At 41.5% G+C, this 19,135-nt stretch overlaps 1 long non-coding RNA gene across 4 annotated transcripts in view; it reads right to left on the bottom strand.

Annotated features, from left to right (window-relative positions):
• LOC120884955 (uncharacterized) overlaps window positions 1-19,135 on the bottom strand; it is a 31,314-nt gene that overhangs the window by 9,528 nt on the left and 2,651 nt on the right. For 3 of the 4 annotated variants that reach the window (XR_013429022.1, XR_005727416.2, XR_013429024.1), the window contains exon 2: window positions 10,918-11,018. The exons of the other annotated variant lie outside the window; for it this stretch is intronic. This is a non-coding gene — a long non-coding RNA (uncharacterized LOC120884955). The remainder of the gene's footprint in view (window positions 1-10,917; window positions 11,019-19,135) is intronic. 4 annotated transcript variants of the gene reach the window in all.

Below are 19,135 nucleotides of genomic sequence, written 5' to 3'. Positions count from 1 at the left end.
CTTTTTCTAGGGTACCCTAAGTTTCCAAGTTCTATTCTAAAGTCTCTTCCCCTCTGTCTCCCATCCTGTTCCAATTTCTTAGAGTTTGTTCAGAGCCTCCACACATCACCTGGAGATCCTCAGAGAGAACAACACCTGGTGAAGAGTACCAAAAGCAAGATCCCTGAGGAGTGACAAAGAGTAGCTCATGCTGGGCTCCCAACTCCTTCCCCTCGCTGGCCACATCACTCTAGCCCAGCATGGACACCATCTTTTTTCCTGTGTTTGCCTGAAACAGATTAGAATGCTTCAAAAGGAACTTTAGGGTTTGTTTTTTGTTGTTGTTGTTTTTAAGGGAAAGAAAGGGGGTTGGGGTACAGTGTGTACTTTGTATCTATGAGGCTTGGGTTCAATCCTAGCACTAAAATAATAATAATAAATAAATAAATACTTGATTAAAGGGTGGAAGAAAATGCTAATATATAAAACGTCTTTTAAAAATAACAGTGGGGCCAGGTATAGTGTCACACACCTGTAATCCCAGTGACTAGAGAGGCTGAGGAAGGAACAACACAAGTTCAAGGCCAGTCTCAGCAGTTAAGCAAGATCTTCTTAAGCAACTTAGTGAGCCCCTATCTCAAAATTAAAAATAAAAAGGTCTGGGGATGAAGCCCAGTGGTAAAACACTCCTGGGTTTAATCCTCAGTACTAATAATAATAACAACAATGGGACTGGGGTATAGCTCAGTAGCAAAGGACATGTTTATATGCTCAAGACCTTGGGTTCATTCCCCATCACAAAAACAGAAGGAACCCTCTTTGGTTTCTGGGCTTCTGCCACTCTGGCCTTTCAGTTTCTCTTTCATCTCCCTTTTTCTAGAAGAGGCAAAAGAGGTCAAGTGTTTCTATTATAAATAATGATAACTGGTAGGATTCTTCTTCCCTCGTAAAGCCAACTGAAGCCCCAGGCCCGGATCCTCAACCCCTCAGTACTGTGAACAATCCTACAACACAACTGGCTTCTTTTTCCCAGGGTGGGACAAATGGAATGGCAAGATGGACCTTGGATGAAAAATGACAATTACATATTACTTTGTGGTGGTTGTTCCGCTATAATTATTAGCATAATTAGCACTGCATTATTGTACATTTTTTTAAAAAATTTTAAAGGAGATACTTGAAAATATTTTTTAAATGCTTTTCAACAATAGCAAAGCATATGCAATGAAAACCTTGCTTCCTCTCACCCTTACCCCTGGCATCCTGCTCTCTTCCCCAGAGTCAGGTACTGTCTCCTTGCCAGCATACATGAACATGCACATGTAGAACATGCTCTATACCCTATTCTCCTCCTTGCCTTTTCCTCTTAATGACTGACATATCTTAGAGCTTATTCCTGGACACACATACAAGCAGCCTCATTCTTCTCATCAGCAATATCCTCCTAAATCCACACACCAAGGCCCCTATGGATGGATACGGTTTGATGTTACAAACTGTAAAAAAAAATCTCTGTTTACTTCCCATTATATTTTTTAGAAAAATGCTAGACATGGAATTTCTAGATCAAGGCAAATGTGTATTTAAATTTTTTATGACATTGTCAAGTTGTCCTCCAAAATAGTGTTCCAATTCATACTTCCACCAGCAATATGTGAGAGGACTGTTTTCCTCCAGAGTTTTACCAACCTTCCACCAAACATTTGGATCTTTGTTAATCTAACTTATAAAGGATGATGTGTTAGTGCGGTTTTAATTTGAATTTCTTTTAAAATAGGTAAAGACCAACCACAGTTACCCAGGCCTATAATTCCAGCTATTCAGGAGGCTGAGGTAGGAGAACTGCAAAATCAAGGCCAACCCGGGCAACTTAGTGAGACTTTGTCTCAAAATAAAAACTATAAAGAACTGTGGATGTGGCTCCAAGGTGGAGCACCCCTGGGTTCACTCCCTAGTACTTCAAAAATAAAAATAACTATAGAAGGTAATGTAGGTAAGGTTAAACAGAACTGGATAAGAAGTCAAACTGGTCCCCGATTGTCTAGGTCCATATCCTAACCCAGCCACTTATTAGCTGAGTGACTTTGGCCAATTTATTTAATTTCTGTTTTTAATTTCTCATCCGTAAAATGACATCATAATGATAACATTCCTCACAGAGTTATTATAAAAATTAAATGTGAAAATAAAGATAAAGCTCCACATAAATGTTAATTATCATTATTATCTTTTCATATGTTTAATAACATTTGTAATTTTTTTTCCTGTGAAATGTCTACTCACACACTTTGCCCATTTTTCTTTTTTTTTTTTGCATGAAAAAAAGAATCTCTTTAATAATCTTAATAATAAGGTCCCATGTTAATATGATACCATTTTGGATATACGGGTTTCAATAAAAATACTACTAAAATTAATTTCATCTTTTTACTTTTTAAAGGATGGCTTACTAAGACATTTTAAATTGCATACGTAGCTGGCTTTATATTTCTTGTGCAGTATTGTTTTATAGTAAGCTTATCCTACCTAAACAAAATGCAAAGGAACTTGCTTAACAAACAGAGCCTTATAGAATTTTTTTTTCTTCTTAAATCTCAGGTCTGCTAGAACTCTCCAGCTCGTGCTTGGACCTATATTTCTAGAACTTTTTTTTTTTTAATCTAATTATTTTCATTTTTTTTTCCATTTTTCAATCAGATGTCCTTTTTTTCTTTCTTCACTATAACTCTTCATATATTTAGGACACCAACCCTTTGTCATTTGTACAGCAAATGTTTTCCCCGCTTGTCCTTGTCTTTTGACTTTATTTAAGGCATTTTATGTTTTATTTTTACATATCAGCCTTTTCCTTTTACGACACTTGAACCTTAAACTATGCTTCAGAAACCTCACACTTCTTGAGGTATGAATGAATAGAAGCCTGTTCTCACCGCCTGTCCTGTGAGTGAGTCCAAGATATCTCCCAAGACCACCTCCATGCTCTCTCCACATTCAACCTATGCCTGCTTCCATCCAAAGTCCCTCAAGAGCAATGACAGTTAAGACCCACAGTTCTGCCTAGATGACATGGACTCATTTGGCCAGCTGGAGACTAGCAGGCAGCTGCTGTTCTCTTGCTAAATCATGGCATCTAGATGGGGGGCTGGAGCTGCCTGCCCTAGTTGATCTCTCCCACAGTGTCAGATAGCAGCTAGTGGTTTACCCTTTCTCAGTCACAAGTGAAAGAATACCCAATCTGGGGGCTGGGATGTGGCTCAAGCGGTAGCGCGCCCGCCTGGCATGCGTGCGGCCTGGGTTCGATCCTCAGCACCACATACCAACAAAGATGTTGTGTCCGCCAAGAACTAAAAAATAAAATATTAAAATTCTCTCTCTCTCTCTCTCTCTCTCTTAAAAGAAAGAAAGAATACCCAATCTTTAAATAAAAAGAGTATTGGGGTAGATTCAGGTACACCAGTGTTGTCACCCAGAGCTTGTTTTTCTCTCTAGTCCTCAGCCTCACTTCCTGTATATCAGTTCAGGAAGGCTCTCTCCCTTGGAAGCAAGATGGCGGTAACAGCTCTAGTGGTCAATTATTCTCTCACATCATCCCCTATTCAAGTCCCAAGGGAAAGAGAATGAGCCTTTCTCTCAGCAGCCCCTGCAAAGGCCTTGCTGCCCTTAGCTGTTTTGCATTGGGTTAGTTGCCCCCAAACACCTTGGTCAAATTGATGACCACAAGAATGTATTACTGGGTAGGCCTGAGCTCACATCCATGAGGGGAGCCAAGGGTGGAGGGGAGTCTACCATCACACCAGGCACAGTGGACAAGCTGGCACAGCTCCAGAGAAGGAAACTGATGTAGTGTTACCAAAAGAAAGAAAAACAGAAGAACCAAAAATACCCAATATCTGCCAGGAGGAATGCCAAATATGGCTGCCCTTCCAGAAGAGGGAGTGGGTTTGAAGCCCCAACCCTGAGCTATTTCTCTCCTTCCAGCCACTCTCCCCTGCCCCAGAGGCAACAGTTCCATCTTCCAAACACAACATGGTCCCCCAAGGTTTGCGGCTCAGCCACAGGACCAGTGCGAACAGATCCTGACCAAACCCCAGACCAGGCGATGGCTGGCGTGGCCCCGCCAACTCCAAGTTATTAGAACCAGGAGTCCCAGTCCCAAGAGTTGCAGGATTGTTTATCTTTGTTGGGGAAAAACTGTAGCCAGAGCCATAAATCACTGCCCAGCTGGATGGCTTCGCTGAAATGTTTGTTTAAACAATGAAATCTCCTGACGGACGGAAAATATAGGCTGGATCGCCCTGTCCTTCTCGAGCCCCATCTCACAGGCTGGAGCTCGGGGCCTCCGAGAGGGACTCAGAATTGACTCTCCACCCCCCACTCCCCATCCCTCTCACCCCCAATATCAGCCCTAAAGAATGAAGCCGCAGCATAGCTAATCCGAAACAGCAGATAATGCAAAAGCCATGTCTATCAATCTTTGAAATGCAATCTCAGGAGTGGTTCGCATTGGACGTGCCTTCCTAATGGAAGGAGCGTTTCTTGGCTCATGTGAACAAAGAGACTGCATAAAGGGTGGCCTCTAGAGGAACACTTCATGGAGTGCTCTTAGGAGATCTGGCTCTGCCCTGACCTGGGGTGCCGCATGGGCGGATGACATGTGCTCTCTGGACCTCAGTTTCTCGACTCGGTACATGAGGGAGTTAGACTGGGTCTTGTGTTTCCTTCCAGCTCTTGCCTACTAAGTAAGATGGCTGTGGATATATATTCCCAAAACAAAAGCTAGATGAATAGAAGTGGGTAGGGAACCAAGAGGGAACAGAGGACGTCAAACTAGCTGATTCCCTTAGGTCTGTTTCTTCCAGCACTGGGACATTCTCTTCTGGTACGCCTGGCCCTTCAGAGGAGAAAAGGGGAAATTGATGACTTGACTAAGAGCCTGGTTGGCAGGACTATGATCAAGAGCCTGGTACATTCCAAGGAGGAGGTAGAAGGGTGACCGCAGATCCCAGAATGGGTATGACTTAGAGCAAGTCAAAGCCCAGGACTAAGACCTGTGCTCAAGCACCACCTACCTTCTGAGGAGCTGTCTGGGATGATGGGGCTGGGTGGGGGCAAGGGAGCATCCAAAGGTAAGCCACTTCCACGGTGGCTGTTTGCTGAAGGAAGAAAGGTAACCTTTTCAGTCTAGGAACTGTGACCCTGGCTCTATTGAATAATCTGGACACTGGTTTGCCAAATATTTTTAAGAATATATTAGCTGTCAGGTAGCTGTCAGCAGGAGGCCTCAGGAATGACAAGATGAGTAAGAGTAGCATTGTTGGAGAGTTTGATGAGATACCCTGAAGAGGTGAGCAGTGGAATTTGCAACAAGCATCGTGGAGGAGATGGGAAAGAACGGTTGAAGGATTTGTTAACGGTTAAGGGAGGGAGGAGCGGGCAGTGAAATGGGGTCTATAATCAAGGTCTGCAGTAGAGTCTGTGATGGGATTGTTTAGGGGGAGTATGATGGAATGTTTAGGGACAGTCCATCAGCTAGAAACATAGGCTGGCCTCAGTGGCACATGCCTGTAATCCCAGAAACTCGGGAGGCAGGAGGATTGCAAGTTCAAGGCCAGCCTCAGCAATTAATCAAGATCCTGCCTCAAATAAAAAATTAATGTACTGGGGATGTATCTCAGTGGTTAAGTGTTTCCAAGTTTAATCCTAGTACCCCACCCCACCCACACACACAAAGTGTTAAAATAAAAATATAATGGCATGTGTGATGGCAGGTTTAGCAGGGGACAAGAAGGGATGGGTGTTGTTAGGATATGTATTGACAACCTTTCCTGATCCCCCAGAGAAGATCAAATTCTTTCTGTTAATATGGCCTCAGAGCGCTTTATATTGATCATCTGTAGATCTTACCACAATTGAAATGAACCCATTGCTTTGAAACTCTTTGCTTAATGTCTGTTTCCCTTCCAGGTTGTAAGACCATGCTGGGAATGCTTTTGAGGGATCTTGTTAATTGCTGTATCACATCCCTGCCCCAACACAGCCCAGGACTAGGTTAGACATAGTAAGCTCTCGATGATTGTTGATTGAACAAATGAATGAAGATGGAATCTATAATCAGGTTAACTCCATGATAGTCAAGGTGGCCAAACCGTCCCCAATTCCAGAACCAAATCTATAGGGCAGCTCCAGGTCCTCAACATAAGCTACAATTTTGTGTTCCCCAAATCAGTGACTTTGATTCTGTTTGAAGGGAGGTATTGCCATCTGCTGGCCAAATGGAAAAAAATATATACTGCCGGGGAGCCCATCCTGCTGCATTCACTAAGGGACCAGTGGGCATCAGCCACCCTTCAGCAAGCAGCCTAACCCTCACCCACACAGAGATCAGCCCCAGCTTTTCCACTGCCTCAGGGGTGGAGCAAGAAGAGGCCAGAATATGGAAATCACTCATCCTGGGCTGGACTGCCCCTTCCTGGATCCCTCCATCAGCTCTCAGGTCTCTGGTCATCATGGGTACTCTCCCTGTCTGCTGCAATCTGGGCTCAGCCCCTCTTCTCCCCGTCTTTGAACCCAACCAATCCTTCATCCCAGAAAGCAACAAATCAAGCTGGGGGAGAGAGGTACACAAACAAAGTTTTCATATGAGAAATTGCTCATCATGTGAACTTTCACTTGAGGTTGATCAAAACATGTTAAGAAATAGGATGATGGGGGCTGGGGATGTGGCTCAAGCGGTAGCGCGCTCGCCTGGCATGCGTGCGGCCTGGGTTCGATCCTCAGCAGCACCACATACCAACAAAGATGTTGTGTCCGCCGAGAACTAAGAAAAAATAAATAAATGTTAAAAAAAAAATTCTTAAAAAAAAAAAAAAGAAAGAAATAGGATGACAGTCCAGGGGAGAGGAGGGTCATCAGGACTCTCTGGCCATTATGTACAGCCAAGATTCCACTATATTTTGTGAAGTTGGATTGACTGCACAGAGAAGGACTCTGAAGGGATGGTTTGAATTCAAGACCCTCTCACTGATAGAGGAGCATCTTCCTCAGCAGGTACCCTTTGCCTCCTCTTCCTCTCCTCTCTCCTCTGTCTTTCCCTTGGTTGAAAATCACCACCATGCCCAGAGGTTTGTTTTCTTTTTTTTTGGGGGGGGGGTGTTTTTGTTGTTCTTGTTATTTTGAAGGGAACCCAGAGACACTCTACCACTGAGCCACATCCCCAGCCCTTTTTATTTTGCATTTTGAGACAGGGTCTTGCTAAATTGCCCAGCATGTTTTCGAACTCATGATCCTCCTGCCTCCACCTCCTGAGTGGCTAAGATCACCAGTGTGAGCCCACTGTACCCTGCATGGGCCCAGACTTTTTAAAAGTCCTATGTTCAAACCAAGGTTACAAAGCAGAGAAAACTGAATTCTGCCTGTGGTAGAAAAGGAGCGGTTTCTTTATAATTTGAGTCATTCCAGCTTCACTGATTCAACACATACTTGTGCTCCTACTGTGTGCCAGGCAGGAAAATCATCAGTGAGCAAATTTGGCAAGAGCTCTGTCTAGCGGAACATGCCTTCTATTGGAGCATCTTTCAGCATGGACCCTTTGTACAACTTTTACCCTGGAGCTCCTCATCTTGTGTCATCTACTGTCAACTTAAGTGACATCAGCATCCACCTTGCTACCTCACAGAGCAATGTGCATATCCTTGAAAGACTGGTTCACCCAAACACAGCTGCTCTGTAAACTGAGTTAACAAGATTTGTATTTGCTTGGTATATCTTTATATTTCCATTTTCACTACTGAAATTGGATGAGGGACAGTGGCAATGCCCCAAAGCCATCTCATAGGAGCATGTCAACTGAGTTAAACAGTGTCTTCTCTAAGCAAATCCCAATGAATGACAGTTGCTCTATTGCTCCCCTGTCAGGTCCCTAACCCATTATGAATGAGCATGCTGAGGCTGTCACAGCCAGGTATGGTTCCCTAAGGACAACGGAGCTTCTCTAAGTGTCCCTCATTAGAATTCTGCTCCTCCAGTGGACAGCCAGGGTCCTGGGCAGCTCACGAGTAATTAAAGATTTCCTTCTGTTCCCTGAACACCACTCCTCTGGAAACCAGTGTGGCCCAGGTTGGCACTACTGCCAACGCTGCAGTTCTCACTGAGGTGGGAAGAGGCACTCCCCAGCATTTTTAGTGCTACTCATTCATTTTCCTAAGGGTAGCCTGATTGTTTCATTTTTACTAGAGTCCCTTCTTTTCAGTGATTTAAAGAAAAATATTCCCCCAGGGCAAAGTTGAAGGACAGAATAGTATTCAGTAATGCCACCTTAAAAGTGTCCCTCTGGCTAGGCATGGTGGCACATGCCTGTAATTCCAGCAGCTTGGAAGGCTGAGATAGGAGGATCATAAGTTCAATGTCAGCAAAAGTGAGGCACTAAGCAACTCAGTAAGACCCTGTCTTGAAATAAAATACAAAATAGGGCTGGGGTTGTGGCTCTGTGGTCCAATGCCCCTGAGTTCAATCCCTATTACAAAAAAAAAAAAAAAAAGTGTTCTTTTGGAGCATCTCTGGACTGGTGCCCCAGTACCTGGCCCTTCCTTACCTTTGGGTGAGAGCTCCCTGAACAGGAACAGTTAACACCAGGAGAGGCATCCCACAGCCCTCCCATCTGCTCAGATTTTTCTTCACTATTCCTCCCAGAAGTCTCGAAGTCCATCCTTGAACCCACAATTCTCAGGACAGAGTCCACTTCCCCAAGGGATCCTTACTGCCAATAGATAAGCTATATACAATCCAAAATTAAGTTATTAATACTAGTAAATAAAGCAATATAGACCACAGGAAAGAAAAACTGACTCTAATAAAAAAAAAAAGAAAAAGAAAAACTGACTCTGAGGATGGAGTTCAGCATGGTAGAGCTCTTGTCTATTATGCACAAGTCCCTGGGTTCAATCACCAGCACCAGAAAAAAGAAAGGAAGAAAGGAAAGAAAAAGACTGGTAGATGAATGAAATAACTCTGCCATGTTGAAATATACCCATATTTCCACAGTCCTTCTCGAATAAAACAACTAGAAAGGTAAGTGAATATATCTTACATGTTGTTCTAAGGGAACAAAGTAGCACTGTTGACAGAGAACGCACTCTAAAGACTAAAATAGAAAGTGAGAAGCCATCCAACATTCCTGGCTGGAGCACTGTAGGCAAGGAAGCTTCAGATCCCACCCTGGGGTCAGGCCCCCCGCAGGGACTCCATCACTTGCGTGTCACAGAGAGAACATTGTGTCTCTCCGTGCCACCAGGGAGAGCACACAGTTGGAAGGACACTCTGAGAAGCTGCTTGGGTGGAGGAGTGGGCGGTGGGGGTCACACCACTGAGGATAACAGCAGATGCTCAAGTGACAAAGACAGGGGACGGACTACATTGAGAAGAGACAAACTTTTGTTTAATTGGGGGGATGTGCACATTGGAGGCCAAAATGCAATTGTTCAGGATATTGAAAGGGAGACAGAGACTAAAAGGTGGAAGGACGGGGAGGAGCAGCCATAGTGGGAGCACAGGAGAAAAGAAGAAAGCCCAAGGTCTGTCAAGTAAGGGGGTTTTTTTGTTGTTGTTGTTTTCCATATGTGTTTTTTGTCCACGCACGCATACATGTGTGTATTTTTTTTTTTTTTTTTGGTGGGGAGAGTACTGGGAATTGAACCCAAGTACACTTAACCACTGAGTCAATCCCCAGTCCTTTTTATTTTTATTTTTTTCTACTTAGAGATAGAATCTCACTTAATTGCTTAGGGCCTCACTAAGGTGCTGAGGCTGGCCTCGAACTTGTAACCATTCTGCCTCAGCCTCCTGAGTCACTGGGATTACAGGAGTGCATCACCATACCTGGCTCCATTTTTTTTTTTTTGATGCATTATACTTGTACATAATGGTAGTATTTCCTCTTCCATATTTATACATACACATAATTTAACAGTATAATTTGGCAAATACCATTCACCAATATTTCCCCTTTCCCTCTCCTCCTCCCTCCCCCAGTCCCTTTCCTCTATTCCACTGATCTCCCTTTAAATTTCATGAGATCTTCCCACCCACCCCCATCCCTTTTTTTTCTTTTCCCCACCCCCATCTTTATTTTCCTTTTTCATCTCTAGCTTCTACATATAAGAGAAAACATAACCCTTTCTGAGTTTGGCTTATCTCACTTAACATATTATTTCCTGCAACTAACATAATTTCATTCTTCTTTATGGCTGAATAAAACTCCATTGTGTATATATACCATAATTTTTTATCCATTAATCTGTTAGGCACATCTTGGCTGGTTCCATAGTTTGGCTATTGTGAATTGTTCTGCTATGAACATGGGCATGCATATATCACTACAGTGTACTGGCTTTAATTCTTTAGGATAAATACCAAGGAGTGGTATTGCTGGGTCATGTGGTAGTTCCATTCCTAACCCTTTTTTTTTTTTTTTTAACACTATGGATTGGACTCAGGGATTCTCAACCACTGAGCCACATCCCCAGCCCTATTTTGTATTTTATTTAGAGACAGGGTCTGAGTTGCTTCTCACCTCACTCTTGCTGAAGCTGGCTTTGAACCCTCGATCCTCCTCCTCAGCCTTCCAAGCCGCTGGGAGTTCATTTCCAGCCTTTTGAGGAAACTCCTTACTGATTTCTATAGTGATTGTACTAATGTACAATCCCACCAACAGTGTAGAAGTATTGCTTTTCCTCCACATCCTCTCCAGCATTTATTATTGTTTCTATTCTTGAAGGCTGTCATTCTGACTGAAGTGAGATGAAATCTCAGTATACTGTTGATTAGGCAAAGAGATTTTAAAGGAGAGTATAATTGTCTAGTGAGAATTGGCTCTCCTGCCCAATACTGGAAAGAGCATCGTTCCAACATGAATAACAAGAGAGAAAAAAATGGACAACTTACAAAATCCCTAACTTTTCTTGTATTTGTCAGGGACCTGAGGTCATAGTGAAATAGAAATCAGGCACCTCCAGGCAGAGAAGGGTCACCAAGCACAGGCTCACCTGCAACAGAGTGGGAAAGGAAAAAATGTGAAGCACCAACCACTCAAGCAGGTAAGAATTCAATTAAAGTGCTTAACATATTGCCAAAAGCCTTGAGCCACTGGGGAAAGACAGCAGATCCTGTCATTTCTAGGACACAGGTATAAGAACATTATACTAGGGAAGAGAAGAAAAGAGAACAAAACAAAATTGTCTACCTTAGAATAAAGGCAGAAAACCAACCCAGGTCACCAGAGGTCTTTGGCAGCAGGGAGAGGGGCAGGATCCCCAAGCTGTGGGGACACAGGGACACAGGCCTGCCTGAGACTGGGTTAGACCAGGACAACAGAAGGAACAATGGAAGTTTACCACCAGTGGAGAAGTGGGGGTGGGGATAGACCCACTCCAAGGCCAGGCCAAAAGGGAAGGCTGAAAGCTGAGGGTGGAGCAGGTACATTAAGGAAAACCTTTCAAGTACCCAGTACCCACCCTAACCACAGCAGTGGAAAAGATATGCCCACTAAAGGCATCGGAATGATTTACCTCAGTCTCTACTGTTCTACAATAGGATGACTGTCATTCAATTAAAAAATATATAGCTATGTTTTTAATTATATATTTTTAATATATGTTATTGTATATTACATACATTACAGTCAAGAACAAAACAGGAAATAACTGACCTACTCTCAAGAGATAGTAATCAACAGATTCAGAGATGACCCAGATGTTGGAATTATCAGACAAGAAATTTAAAAATCTATGATTACTATGTTAAATGCTCTAGTGGAAAAGATGGGTGATATGCATGAACACATGGAAAATTTCAGCAGAGAAGTGGAAACTATAAGAAAGAGCCAAATGCAAATGCTGGAAGTAAGCAAGAAAGAGAAGAATGTATACAATAGGCCTGTCAGTAGACTTGCCATAGCCAAGGGAAGAACCAGTGAACTTGAAGATAGGTTAATAGAAACTACCCAAATGGAAACAAAGAAAAACAGGCTGAACGGTTTAAAAGAACATATAGCATCCAAGAGCTGTGGGACAATATCAAATAGTTCGATATACTTGTCCAAAAGAGAGAAAGAACAAGAAATAAGTAATATTTGAAGAGGTAATGGCTGAGAATTTTGTGAGAATTGGCTCTCCTGCCCAATACTGGAAAGAACATCGTTCCAACATGAATAATGAGAAAAAAATGAACAATTTAAAAATCCCTAACTTTTCTTGTATTTGTCAGGGACCTGAGGTCATAGTGCAATAGAAATCAGGCACCTCCAGGCAGAGAAGGGGCACTTATCAAATCATAGATCCAGGAATATCAGAGAATCCCAGGAAACATAAAAAAAAAAAAAGAATAGACCTAGTCCACACCAATTGTGATGGGCTTCCATTCAAACTGCTAGAAACTAAAGATAAAGAGAACATCTTGAAGGTAGCTTTGTATAAAAAGGAATAAAAATAAGAATTACAACAGATTATAATCTCATCAGAGACAGCCTCAGCCAGAAGAGAATGAATTAATATTGGGAAGAAAAGGGTTGGGGATATAGCTCTCTTGGTAGAGTGCTTGCCTCGTATGCACAAGGCCTTGGATTCCTCCAGTACCACAAAAAAAAGAAGAAGAAAATGGGAAGGAGGGGCTGGGGATGTGGCTCAAATGGTAGCGCACTCGCTTAGCATGCATGAGGCACTGGGTTCAATTCTCAGCACCAAATAAAAATAAAATAAAGATATTGTGTCCACCTAAAAGTAAAAAATAAATATTTTTAAAAAAGAAAGAAAATGGAAAGGAGACGGTCATCCCAGAACTCTATACATAGTGACATATTTATTAAAAATTAAGGAAAATATTTAAATGTTTTATAAAAACAAAATGGAGAGAGTAAATATCAGTAGATTTTTCTGATATGAAATGTTAAAGAGAGATCTCCAGACAGAGGACTATGATAGCAGAAGAAATTGGTATGTACACAGAGAAATCTAAATTTCCAGAAAAAAGGTAAAGTCCAAAATACAAGATTGTTTTCTTATTTTCAGTCATTCTCAAAGATCATTGACTATCTAAAGCATATATAGTAGCAAAGTGTAAGGTTTATGGCAGCAAAATGAACGACAAGAGTCTAAAAGTCAGAATGGAGAAATTGGCATTATAGTGTTATAAGGGGCTTACGCCATGGCTAAAATGGTATTATTTGGAAATAAGTTGTGGTTAGTTAAATATGTAGGAGTTAAACCCTAGAGTAACATAAAAAAATTGGGGGAATATTGGTCATGCCTGTAATCCTAGCAGCTCAAGAAGCTGAGGCAGGAGGATCACAAGTTCAAAGCCAGCCTCAGCAACTTAGTGAGACCCTAAGCAATTTAGTGAGAACTTGTCTCAAAACAAAAAGTAACAAGGGCTGGGGATGTGGCTCAGTGGTTAAACACCCCGGGGTTCCATCCTGGAGTCCACCCCACTCCCCTCAAATTTAAGGCCTAAATAATAATCTAGAAGTGAAGACAAAAAAATAAATAAATTCTCAATTAATCCAAAAGCAGGCAGAAAAAGTGGGGAAATGACCAAGTACCTGTAGAACAGAACACAACTAGCAAGACTTTAAATTTAGATCCATCTATACAGTTTAAACAATCAGTTCAAAAGAAAGAGAGATTGTCACATTGAGTAAAATAGCAAAAGATTCAATGCTGTCTACAAGAAACCCACTTTCAGCCAGACACAGTAATGCATGCTTGTAATCCCAGCAATTTGGGAGGCCGAGGTAGGAGGATTGCAAGTTCAAGGTCAGTCTAGGTAACTTCACAAGATCCTGCCTCAAATTTTTAAAATAAAATTTAAAAAAAGACTGAGGATGAAGTTCAGTGGCAAAGTGCCCCTGAGTTTAACCCCCAGTACCAAAAAAAAAAAAAAAGAAAGAAACTCACTTTAAATATAAATATATACGTATATAGGTTAAAAGTAAAAGATGGAAAAAACCATACCATGAAAACACTAATCACATAAACTATAAGCCTGGCATGGTGGCTTAATATCAGGCACAGCCGACTTCAATACAAGAAATATTACCAAAGTTAAAGAAGGATGTTACTTAGTGAGAAAGGAGTCCATTCACCAAGCAGACACAAAAATCCTAAATTTGTAGCACCTAACAACAGAGCTTCCTTATACATGAGACAACAACTGAAGAAACTGAAAGGAGAAATAAACAAATCCCCAAGTACAATCAGAGACTATAATTAAGTTATAAAACAAATAGAAAAGAATCAGTAAGAATGTAGAAGACCTAACATCACTATCAATGAACTTGAACTAATTGAATTTGTGTAGGGGTTCATTGTGTGTGAGTGTGGGTGTGTTACTGAGGATTGAACCCAGAGGCTGGCCTGGAACTTGGGATCCTCCTGCTTCAACCTCTCAAATTGCTGGGATTACAGGCATGGGCCACCATGCTGGCAGCCCTAACTGAATTTATAGAACATTCCATCAAATGTGTGCACATGAAGCATCTACCAAGATGGTCTGCATTTTCAGATGTGAAACAAGCCTCAACAATCTGAAAAGAATTGAAAGTATATGAAGTCTGTTCTTACCAAAATGGAGTTAAATTAGAAATTGATAACAAAAAATATGCCTGGACAATCCCCCAAATATTTGCAAATTAAATGACTTATGGGAATATTTATTAGATCATTGTTGTTATATGAGATATAACCCCCCCTACTCTACTATCTCACAAAGATCCTTAGCGAAATCCATATAGCTCACTAATGCTTTATTCCAGGGACTGGCAAAATGTGACCATAGGACAAATTTGGCCCTTGGTCAGTTTGTGTTTGACCTGCAAGCCAAAAGGGCATTTGCAATTGTGAGGCTTACATAGGTGGAGGAAGAGCAGCCTAAGCCTGAAATATATTTTTTTAATATTTTATTAGTTGTTGATGGGCCTTTATTTATTTATATGTGGTGCTGAGAATCAAACCCAGTGCCTCTCACATGCTAGGCAAGCGCTCTACCACTGAGCCACAACCCCAGCCCCAGCCAACCCAGCTTTAACCTTATAAAATGAGAGTTAAAAGTGTTTCTTCCTCTGTGTCCAGCAAAAGGTTGTGACAAAATGGTACTGTTTCTTCTTTAGAGGTGTGATTGATAAATTTTACTAAAGAAGACCTGGACTTCCTTTATAGGAGGTTTTAAATGTAATTTTTTTTTTTCTGTACCCAAGGGTGCATTACCACTGAACCACATCACCAGTCATTTTTATTTTTTATTTTGAGATAGGATCTTGCTAAATTGTTGGGGCTGGCCTTGAGCTTGCAATCCCCCTGCCTCAGCCTCCCAAATTGCTAGGATTACAAGCATGTACCACCAATGCCCATCATTAGTGTTTTGTCTTTGTTTTTGTTTTTTCATATAAGTAATATAGTTATTTTTTCTGCCTGTTCTTACTATTTTTCTCTTTGTCATTAGGTCTTAGCAATTTTAAATAATATGCCTTGGTGTGGTATTCTTTGTGTTTATATAGCTTGGGATTTCTTGGATATTTGAGTTTATAGCTTCTGTCAAATTTGAAAATTTTTTCAGATTTTTTTTTTCTGATATGTTTCTGCCACATTCACTCTCATTTCTTTCTGGAACTCTACATATTTTTTAGACTACTAATATTATCCCACAGGTCAGTGAGTTGAGAGTTTCAGTTTGGATAGGATCTTTTGCTGTGTGCGTGTTTATAGATATTCTGCAACATCAATCAATGTACTTTTGAGCCCACTCGATAAATATTTCACTTTGGATATTGTATTCTTTAGTTCTAGAAAAAATATAACACTTTCTTTTTTAGATTCTATATTTCTCATCATGTTTGTGTTCTCCCTTAAGTCCTGAACATCTTTATAATAGCTCTTTTAAAAAGGCTTACACTAATTCAGGAGTAGACATTTATAGACCTGGTTGTTGTAATTGATATTCTACTGGTACAGGTTGTTTTCCTGCTTCTTAACATGCTTAGTAATTTCTCACCAAATACAGGTGGAGTGTTAAATCATTGCATGTCTGAATTTTGTCTTTCTTGAAGAATGCTGATATTGGAGGTAGAGGGTCAGATAGTTGAGTTACTTCAGAGAAGCTAAATGCTTCTTCCAAGGCTGTTTCCATGCTTTTTAGGGTGGATCTAGAGCAGTGGTTCTAAGTCTGGAGTGATTTTGGCCCCATCCCCCCACCCTAAGGATATTGGCAATGTTTGGAGATATTTTTGGTTTGTCAAGCCAGGAAGGTGCTACTAGCATCTAATGGGTGAGTTCAAGATTGCTGCTTCAATGTCCAGAATAGTCCTCCACATTAAATACCTACACACGCACACCACACTAATACCAACAGTGTCAAGGTGGAGAAACCCTGATGTAGAGGACCTTTGTTGTAAGACCAGTTTTACCCAGTGCAGTGAACTGCATGTTTGTGACCCAAAAATATTCATGTGTTGAAATCCTACCTCCCAATGCAATGGTACTAGAATGTGGGGAATTTGGAAAGTAACAAGGTCATGAGGGTAGGGCCCTTGTGAGTGGGATCAGTGCCCTTATAAATAGACCCTGGAGAGTTCTCCAGCCCTCTTTCTGCCCAATGACTATACAAGAAAAATGCAAGTTGCAATCCAGAAGAAGGTCCTAATAGACCACAGCCATGCTGGCACCCTGATCTCAGACCTTCAGCCTCTAGAACCATGAGAAGTGAATTTTGATTGTTTATAAGCCTCCCAGCCCTGAGACTTTGTTGTAGCCACCTGCCCTGACCAAGGTATCCTAATACTAAGATTTCTTCATATTCAACTGTGTCTCTCCATTCCTCTCTGGCCCGTTGGAACTTGAACATCCTCCAAATTAATGTGAGCTCTGAAAGCCGTCTGGCTTCCGGTTTCCTGGTAATTGTTTTTCCAGTAGTTGTCCTTCTCCTTAGTGGAGTCTTACCCAACACATGCACAGTTCACTATTTGGCCAAAATTCAAGGGAACCCCACGAAAGCTTCTAAGAGCTCCTTTTCTGCCTCACTTCCTTTTCTCCAGTATTCTGGTGGTACATGCTTTGCAGCCACCTCCAAACTCTAACACTTCAACGACGTGGGGATTCCAGGTGTGCTGGGTTCCTGCTTCCCTATGACTGTTCCGTAAGGCGACTCCAGGCAGAAAGCCCAGGTGAGCAAAAGGTTCTCCATGAATCGCTCCTATTTCTGCACGTTTCATATAGGCCAAGGCACTGCCTTTGTTCCTGACTATCTTTTCAAGGACGTTTACATAACAAACAGCCTTGAAAGATAGAGATAGTGTCTCCTACTGGAACAAAGGGCAGGTTTGTGTACTGTCCAGTGTTCTAAAGATAATGCTTCCAGGATGAAGGTCAAATGGGCTAACTGCCCATGGTGAATAATTCTCATTCTCTAAGTTCATGGTTCTTTGTCCATAATGCAGCTCACTCCATGTCCACATGTCATTTGGATCTTTTCACATTCCCCCTGTGGGAAATGGAAATTAAGTAATGAGTACAGATGCTTATACTCTGGCCACTGCTATTGCTGTGTGTAATAAAGTCTTTGTCTCTGAGCTAGGAGTCTTTTGTCTTCTGCCAACATCCATGAAATAGTAGCAAGCTGATTTGTTAGCTTGCAAGTAGGGTAAACTCACAGACTCCTTCAAGATTGGCAATCTATTATGTTCTAGTCTCTGGTCATAAGATTTGAACTCCCCAACACACACACCCTACATATATGTATGTGTGTGTGTACACACACACACACCATGTCCTTCTGAAGTCTACAGTCTGGCATGAGAAACAAAGATTTTAAAAGACAAACATAATTTTAACGTCAACAATATCAAGAAAAAAATAAAAGAATTAGAGAATGACAAGAGGGGTAATTTTAAATTGAAAGGTTAAGGGAGGCCTGTGTAAACAAGACACCTGAAAAGTGAGGCACCAGAAAAAGGAAGCACCTTCCAAGTAATAGGAACAGCATCTTCAAAGGTACTGAGGCAGCAGAGAGATTGGCACATTTGAAGAACTGAAAGAAGATCAGCATTGTTGAAGCAGTGAGTCATAGGCAGGTTAGTGCTTGGTGAGAATGGAATAATAGGCAAGGTGTGAATCAAAGCTTCTCAACTCTGGCTCTTTTAGAATCTACTCCAGGAACTTGTCTAAAATATCAGTGCCCAGGCCCATCCCAAACCAATTAAATCAGAATGCTTAGGAGAGAAGCTCAACCACTGATCATTTTTTTAAAATATTTCTAGATGACTCTAATGTGCAGCCAGAATTGAAAACCACTTGTAGATGGACCTTGTAGATCTTTGTAAGAGTGTGGATTTCATTGAGGAGTTTAGATTTGAGTTAAAGGGTAATAAAGAGTCACAAAAGAGATTTAAGTATAGCTTATTTTTAAAAGGACCTCTCTGGCTGCAGTGAAAAGCAAGGATTAAAGGTCAGTGTTGGGAACAAGGAAATGAGTTGGGAAATTACTAAGATTATGTAGGCAAGAGACAGTGGAGGCATGGACTAAGGCGTGACTGTGAGAAGAGAATACTGGAAAACAAAATTGGATGAGTAGAGTGGGGCCAGATATATGAACACCAGGTTAAGGAAATTTGACTTTATCCTTTGAGTACTGAGAACAGAGGGGTAGGGCTGCGGCTATAGTTCAGTTGGTAGACTGAATGCCTTACATGCACAAGGCCCTGGGTTTGATCACTAGCACCAAAAAAAAAAAAAGAGAGAGAGAGAGAGAGAGAGCACGAGAGCGAGAGAGCAAGCAGAGGGGTATTTGAGATTATGAGTTAGGAGAACTGTTAGATACATGTAACAAAAACATAACTTGTAGGGGCTTAAACAAAGAGGTTTATTTTTCTCACCTAAACAAGGAATTTAGAAGTAGTATCATTTGTTAAGCTGCTCAGTGAGATCAGGAGCAACATCTTGGTCTTTCCCTCATAATTGCAAAATGGCTCCTGAGCTCCTTTTGCAATCATAACTCAAGGCAGTAAAGAAGGAGAACTGGTGATACCAGCCACGATTGCATCTTTTGTCAGGCAATGATAAACATCAGCAGGAACTACTGCCACTTACTTTTTACTGGCTATAACTGTAACTACTTGCCC

Source organism: Ictidomys tridecemlineatus, chromosome 12 (assembly GCF_052094955.1).
Source record: "Ictidomys tridecemlineatus isolate mIctTri1 chromosome 12, mIctTri1.hap1, whole genome shotgun sequence".
Classification (NCBI taxonomy): Eukaryota; Metazoa; Chordata; class Mammalia; order Rodentia; family Sciuridae; genus Ictidomys; species Ictidomys tridecemlineatus.
The sequence above is the reverse complement of the archived record's forward strand: the minus strand, read 5'-3'. Positions and strand labels throughout refer to the sequence as shown.